The 7,849-nt window shown below is 53.0% G+C and overlaps 1 protein-coding gene across 3 annotated transcripts in view; it reads right to left on the reverse strand.

The window, feature by feature from the left end:
• Nucleotides 1-7,606, reverse strand: part of Elmo2 (engulfment and cell motility 2) — a 37,304-nt gene extending 29,698 nt beyond the window's left edge. Inside the window, exon 1 of one of the 3 annotated variants that reach the window (XM_052184280.1) lies at nt 7,546-7,606. The gene's annotated coding sequence lies outside the window, so the exon portion shown is untranslated. Of the gene's footprint in view, nt 1-2,494; nt 2,807-7,019; nt 7,045-7,545 lie in introns of those variants that run through there. The other 2 variants (XM_052184282.1, XM_052184281.1) reach the window with 2 other exon arrangements.
• Nucleotides 7,607-7,849: the final 243 nt, after the last annotated feature.

A 7,849-nucleotide genomic window follows, 5' to 3' on the forward strand; every position in this document is an offset into this window, starting at 1 on the left:
TGAGCTCCTCCCTGAGCACTCCCTGAGCTCCTCCCTGAGCACTCCCTGAGCTCCTCCCTGAGCACTCCCTGAGCTCCTCCCTGAGCACTCCCTTAGAAGGGGAGCAAGCTCAGCACTTTGTTTTGGTCCCAAATCACTTGCCTGAGGTCACTGAATCACTTATCAAAGCTGATTGTGAATGATTCATTGCCACACTCTACCTATGTCTCATACAGCAGGAACATCTCTAGCCACCCTGGTCACCCCAGGGACAGCAACAGGCCTACAGTCAGACTGTCTTCCCACAGACAAGCAACGCCCTGGCAGGGAGTGACAGCAGCTGCCAGTCAGAGCTTCAGAAGGGAGGGGCACTTGTTGGTTGAACAAGCCTAATTCCACCTCTGCACTGGACAGGCACTGACTAAAGTGGCTGCGAGGCAAGGGACATGAGAACAGCGACGTCATGGCTTCAAGGCAAGCAAGCGCCAGGGCAAGCCAGAGCCGCTCACAAGCCAAAGCCACAGGAAAAGCCAAGGGTCTCACAGAGGAAGCTGGGCTGTACAGCTGACGCGAGGCCCAAACCAGCAGTGAGAAAAGTCCCAGGACAAGGGCGGAGCCGGATCCCTTTCCAGAGTCCGTGTGACATTTCCTGCTAGCCGGCATCTCTGCTTGCTGCAAAGCAATAGTCCAAGACCAACCAGCCTGAGCTTAAGAAACTACAGTGGAGGCCAGAATAGATGGTGGTATCAAGGCACAAGGTGATGAATGTGCCCAGAGGGCACTTAGCTAACACTGACTAAATTCATGCGCGAAACCCACTTAGGAGTTCCTGCTTGCTTACAGCAGGCCACTGACAGGGTGACTCTGGGGTCTTCAGACATGATGCTGGAGGACAGACAGTCTCTAACCCATTGCTCCCATGTCCGTTTAGAGCTGATGCCTCGGGAACCCTGGAAACACCATTTTTACAGGCAAGGAGGTGAAAGTTCAGAGAACTCATCATCTGACTGAAAGGGAAGGAAGGAGGCATGTGGGGGCAGGGGGCCGGAGGGGGTGACAAGAGAGAAGTGAATTACATCACAACTGGGTCTCAATGATGCCAGAGTTCAGTCTCCCTCCACACTGTCCTTCGGGTGAGGATAACATTAGCTAGCGATGACGCCACTCGAAGTCAACACTGGAAGCCTTCCTCCCACCCCAATCTGTCTCCTTCACTTACAACTGAGGTTCTCAGCGAGCTGGGGCTCTGAGCTTGCTAGGAGAGCGCTCCACAACTCCAGCTCTATTGTATATTTTATTTTTACTTGAAGACAGAGGTTTCAAAAAGCTGCGCAGTTCAAACTTGTAATCCTCCTGCCTCAGCCTCCTCAGTTGCTGGGGCATCAGGCCTGTGCCACCTGGCCCACACAGCAAGCCTGTAGGTGTGTGTTCTCTAGACAAAATAAGTCAGGAGCGTCCTCAGTCACCCGCCTGGAATGTTAGAAACCCACATCAAAGAAGGCAGCCTAGTGCACAACCATCACAGCTACTCAATGGAGACTTCAGGTCTGCAGTATCCAAAGGCAAAGCCAGAGATGCTCAGGGACCCATCTAACAAAAATGGCCCTCCGCAGTCTACAGAAGGCTGCCCACTCCCTCAGGTGGTGCTTAGCCCTGTCTAGGCAGCCCCTTCCCCGCTGATTGAGGCCAAGTTCCTTCATTTCTCCCGCAGCTTTGCAAAATCCCTGTTACCAGCTGTCAGAAAGTTCCCACTCAAGCGTCAAAGCCCAGTTGGACCTCACCTCTGGTGAGTATCATTCTTCCCAAGTGCATACCCTGTTTCCATATTCTGTCGCAGGATTCGTATAGTTATGGAATCACAAACGCCTTCACTGCATCGTCCTGTAGAAAAGGATCTGTACCCTGAAAGCCCATGCCTCTGGCTGCTTCCACTCCTACAAAGCAGAGCTGGCTTCCACCAGGCGGGAGGCAGGAACTGTTCCCACCAGGCCCGGAAGCCCTGCAGCACAGTGTCCCCACACAATTCTGTCTTCAGGACTAACTCAGAGCAAGCCTTACTGGAGGAGAATTTTGTTAGGGGAAGCGATCTCTTCTCCCTCCCCTGGAAACCAAGGAGGGAGGAGACTTCCCAGCCTTGAGGTAAGCACTAGGTGAGGTGAGCACTGCCCTCCTAGGGAAGCCCTCTAGCACGTGTGTGCTCACTCTCCGTTTTCATCTTAGAAAGGAAATGGGAAATTAGGTCGAAGCAATTCAATAACATTGCAAAATTCTCAGGGCTATAAATAGCCACCAGCTCCACCATTCACAGGACTGCTCTCAGTTCAATAGCAACTGTCCAGTATGAGTGCATGGGAGTCCCGCTCCAGGCCCACAGCCTTCCAACCCCAACTCTCCTCCTCCTCCTCCTCCTCCTTCTCCTCCACCACCACCACTACCACCACCACCACCAGCACCACCACCACCACCAGCACCACCACCACCACCCCACCCCACCCCTGCTTTCTTTAGTCACTACCTCAGGGATGCTAGGCAAGCCTTTGGGACTGAGCAAGAAGACCCCAGTCCCCCGCAGCCGCCTTGAAGGCACCACAACTACAAAGGCGATCAGGCAAACAGAAGAGGCCCGCACAGACTGAAGAGCCACGCCAGACCAGGATTAATGCTGTCCTGGAGAAGCACAACAGAGGCAGTGCACGCTCTCCAGTGGACCGGTCTCCAGGCAGCTTCTGGAAGGGGTGCATCATCAGGAAGGCCCTGTGGAGTTCTGTCCATAGCCCTAGCAGGCAAGCTTCAGGCTGAACTTGCCAGCAGAGCTGGAGCCCAGCTTGGGAAGGGAAAGACAATCCTTCCCAGAAGGTAGAGGGGAGAGAGGATGCCAGAAGTTCCCAGCTCCTCTGCCCCCAGCTCACAGGATCCCTGTGTGCTTTCTCTGCTACTCTGCTTGCCACCACACAGTGGGGGAGGCCTGGTGAGCTTGGTTTACGCTTCCTGTGACAGAGTGCTGCCTCACAGGAGGTAACTGGAGGTCACACCCTTTTTAATCAAGATCACAATCTCAGTGGAGGCTTCCCCCTGTGATCTTCTCATCTGAAGAATGACTCAGTTTCCCTCAGTTCACCCTCCCTGAACCAGCATGAGGCCCTGAGGTGTAGAAGAGATGCAGGAGGGAAATGCCACAGGACAGAAGGCGAGGAGAGATCTCCTTTGTGTTGGTATTAAAACGCAAGCCTCGCCCAAGTTTGGCTGGGAACCACTGTATGGAGACCAAGTCTGTGTTGAGGAACTCACCCCTCCTGCAGCTACCTGGTGGGGCTCACGTTCTTAGAGGGCAGTGGGTTAATGGTCTTCTCAGGCTATCTAAATCTGGGTCAGCTCCCTGGCGTCTACGCTTATCCCTGTGGATGCCACATACCACTCACCTGCCCCCTTGAAAACCACACTGACTCTGCACCTTTGCTGTCCGCCAGCTCCAACGCCCTGTCCAAACAGCCAACTTGTGCCTGCTCAGACAAGCCCTCCCTTCTGGCTTCCTCGTCCACAATCATCAGGTACTGGTGACACCAGCACACGTACTGCCAGGCCATGGTGAGCACCTTCACGCCTCCAGATTTCAGTCTTGTCTCTGAAGCCTCTTGCCTGGTAACTGGCCGGACACACGGGGTACCCCTTAGGAGTCAGGACTAACGGCAAAGTAGCCCTCCAGCCCACACCCTCTGGGTCAGGACCTGCCTTCACATGCCACGCAGGGTGGTTCACATGCACCGGGGGTCATGAATGACCCTTTCACAGGAGTCACTTAAGACCATCCTGCATATTAAACATTTATAGTATGATTCATAAAGTAGCAAAATTAGTTATGAATATGAAAATGCTCATATGGTTGGGGGTCACGGCAATGTGAGGAACTATTAAAGGGTCACAGCATTAGCAAGGCTGAGAACCACTGCTCTAGATCAATGGCTCTCCCTGGCGGCTGTGTAGACCCCCGTAGCTGGCTGGGTCGCTGAAGGTTCCCCAATGATTTTCCTGGAGGCTGCAATGGTCGAGGAAGGGAAACAGCCTGGGCACTGAGCCTCTGAACAGTTAGCAGGCCTAGTCCCTACCCACTGGCCCCTGGTTCGCAGCGATGCCCAGCACAGAGCTGTGTCTACAGAATTCCATCCAAAATGCCCTCAGGCCTGACTGTGAGTAAGTCATGAACCATTAGTGACTATTCTATCCACGTGCCAGAACTTGCACATCCCTGACTATAATTATGCAATTGGGTCAGATTTAAAGAGGGAGCAGAAACAGAAAGTACAGATGAATCCTAAGAAACTGTCCTCTTGGGCTTGAAGGAAGCCGAGAGCAGGGGCCGCTCTGACACCGGACTCTGGTTCAATTCCCAACACCCACATGGCAGCTTAGAACAGCCTGGAACTTCAGTTCTGGGGATCTGACACCCTCTTCCGGCTTCCACAGGCATGCATATGGTACGCACACATACCTGCAGGCAAGCAAAGCAACCACACACACAAAATAAAAGTAAATTAAAATTTTAAATCTGCCTCAGCAACAGATCAGGATGGTCACACAAGGAGGAAGAGCCAGGGTAGGGTGGGGCGCAGTCGGCTGAGAGCGGCTGGGCTGTCCCTAAAACTCCAGACTGCAGTCCAGTTCCTTCAACAGAGGCCATAACAACACAGCGTTGTTCTCTAAGAAAGAGGTCAAGCTTTTCCTCTCATTTCATAAAAGAAGGGAACTGAGGTCCAGGGGAACTGGCAAGGCCAGACCAGGGCACAAGTTAGGGACAAAAAGGCCCAGCCTCTGCTTCTGGGCCACTCCTCTCCCGCCACACAGCTCTGCTGCAAGCACTAGTGTCTCTGGACTGGCCGCGGAGGCCAGGGGCAGACTGTTCTCCAGCCTTGACCCTGTCACACAGCAGCAGCATTGAGGACTTAGAGGCTTGCATCCTGGAGCCCAACCCTGACAACCTCCTTTTTATAGCCAAGCCAAGGATTAGAACCAACTGCTCCTTATAAAAGCTATGTGACCACAAAATGGGAAAATGCCTGCAAAGCACTTCTTATAATACTTGGCCCAAAGTAAGAAGGATTCTAACCATGTGAACTGAAGAAGCTGCAAACACTGGAACCACAGAGCCCAGCTCCGAGGAAGCCCCACCTGCCATGCTGTGGAGAACAGGTGTGACGGCGATGGCGGAGGAAATCCCATGGAAGAAGTGGTGGTGTCGCTACTCTGCCCCACAGCAGCCCAGCACAATGACAGTACATAATGATTTCTTAGCCAATATGTCCTAGTCACGCCAATTCAGGGAGCACTCCCAGGGGGGTGAAGAATTCAAGTGCCTTATGCAACCAGGCCGGTAAATAGACAACCCAAGCTGCTTGCACAAGCTAAGAAGCGCTACCCTGCAGAGAAGTTCAACTTGGTTGGGGGGGGGGGCGCGCAGGGGAGACGGATACTTCGTGCAGCTGGGCCAAGACACTGCTTGGCAACTTCTGACACACAAGGGATTCTGGGTCCTCTCCCACCACGTGCTCTCCTGCACATCCGCTCGTCATCTTGCAGGACACGAGCTTGTCCTTCCGAGACCACCCTGGGCATCCTGAAGATGGAGGCTGCTGTCATGTCACTGTCCAGTCACCTCAAGGGGCCTAGGACAGTACTGACCTCGTGGAGAAAACTCAGTGAACACCCTGCTGCCAGCTCCAGTCCCAGTATCCCCAGCATCTTTGAGCTCTTACAGGCCAGGGGTTTTCAGTTCCAGCCCTGGGACCGGCCTGCACTAATGCAGGTGATCTAAGGGAATCACCAGTGAATTGGTCAGAGGAGGACTTGCCTTGTGGGCTTTTCTTTTTGAGTTGGAGTCTCACTCTACTGCCCAGGCTGGTTTTGAACTCCTCTATTCAGGGGATCCTTCTGCCCTAGCTCCCCTCTATAGTTCCCCAGCTACAGGTGCATACCTCTAAAGCCAGGGCAGGCTTTTCTTAACCATGTTTGCTCCTGAGCCACCTAGGAAGATGACCTAGGCACAGAGCATGCTGGAATATGCTAAATACTAGTACCGTCGCTTTTTAAGAAGTCTAGTCTTCATACCCTGCACCCCAAACTTTCTCGGCATCTCTTAGACACAGCATAAAATATAAAAAGAGTAACAAGATTCAAGAGCAACAGGCAAGCTGGGCATGGTGGAACATGCCCTTAATCAGAAGCTAGCCTGGTCTATAGAGAGAGTTCCAGGATAGCCAGGGCTACACAGAGAAACCCCTTCTCGAACCACCCCCTTCAAATAAAAAAAAGAAAAAAAGAAAAAGAAAAGAAAAAGAACAACAGACAGAGGTTCTAGCCCTGTCTCCTTCGCTCCAACTGGTAGAATGAATCTGGGCAGGTAAAATCTTTTAGGATCTTTGCTATTTTTAATCTGTAAATGCAAATGATGATAGTCTCCTCAAAAGACCATAACTTGAATTAAACACCCTCACATATGCACACTACGGAGCACTTCACTGCCAGGGCAGCCACCCTAGCCTTGTGGTTACTGACCGACCACTTGACAAATGTTTGCTGAGCTGCTTCTGTGAAGCAAGAAGGACTGTCCCGTGTGCGAGGCACACCAGAGTTCAAGAAGTTAGCACACACACAAAAAAGTCAACAAGTCCATGAACACGATTTTGCATTGGTTATGTGAATTATTAATTATATTCTGAAATGTATTAACTGAAGTATGAATAAATTATTCCACTTACGTATTTTACATTCCTGAGACGTGACAGTTAGAAAAGTTTAATTAACAAATGTGACTTGTATTATTTCTCTTTTGGAAAGCCCAGGTTAGCCTAGGGCCTGACACACAGAAAGCATTCCAAAAGGTGGCTTCCATCCACAACGGATGGGATGTCAGGGGCTGCGGCTGCATTCCCTTTCTCTAGACAAACACAAGCCCTTCGTTCATTCATTTAGTAAACATTTATCGTGCCTGCCCTGCTGAGACGCTGTGGATCAACATCAGGTAAGGTCTTCCCGGTGGGCATTCCTACCTGCTGGGGCAGGCAGACGTCAATCAACACTTTGAAACAGTTGCAAAGCGACACTTGTGTTCGGGACCCCAGAATGTTCAGTGTGCCGCACCAGGATCAGAACTAGGGACCCTGGAAGCCTTCGGAAGGAAGACTGGGAGGATGAAAAAAGTTTACTTAGACTAGACCGCGGGGCGGACTCTGTGGGTGGCCAGGGCGAGAGATGGAAAAGGCGCAGAACCAGGCCGGGGAGCAGCCTAAGCCTAGGGAGAGCGGCGAAGGACCAGATGTGCAAGGCACCGGAGCACCCCGGCCATTGCAGTGCTGCGGCAAGAAGCGAATGAGAGCAGCCTGGTCCGAAGCCGGGTAGTGGAGAAGCAAAGAAGAGGGCCGGTACCGACGGCAGGGGGATTACTGGATCGGCACCGTGCCCGGGCTTGGAGGTCGGGGAGACGCTGCCTTCTGCTTCAACCCCAACCTCGGTCCTCGGCTCCCCACCCTCAACACTCCGTCTCTCTGCCTCGAGCCCCAAGCGTCCCTCACTCACCCGGCGCCCACCGAGGCCCAGCTCCGCGCCCGAGTCCCGCCGCCGCTCCACTGGCCCCGTCTGCCCCGCCCTCCTGAAGCCCCGCCCCACGCAGGCCGGCCCGGGCTTCTATTGTTCCGCTTTGCTGTCAAGCTGAAAATTCTCTCTTTCATTGGGTTATTTGTCTGTCACTAAAGAGGAGGCGGCCCTAACTGAGAGCGCGAGCTAGAGCGACGCCGGCCGGCCCCTCCCCTCCGCGAAGGCCTCTTAAAGAGACAGACAACCATTCTTCTGCAGGCTATTGGGTCTGGAGGAACGTGATTTC

Source organism: Apodemus sylvaticus, chromosome 5 (genome assembly GCF_947179515.1).
Source record: "Apodemus sylvaticus chromosome 5, mApoSyl1.1, whole genome shotgun sequence".
Taxonomy (NCBI): domain Eukaryota; kingdom Metazoa; phylum Chordata; class Mammalia; order Rodentia; family Muridae; genus Apodemus; species Apodemus sylvaticus.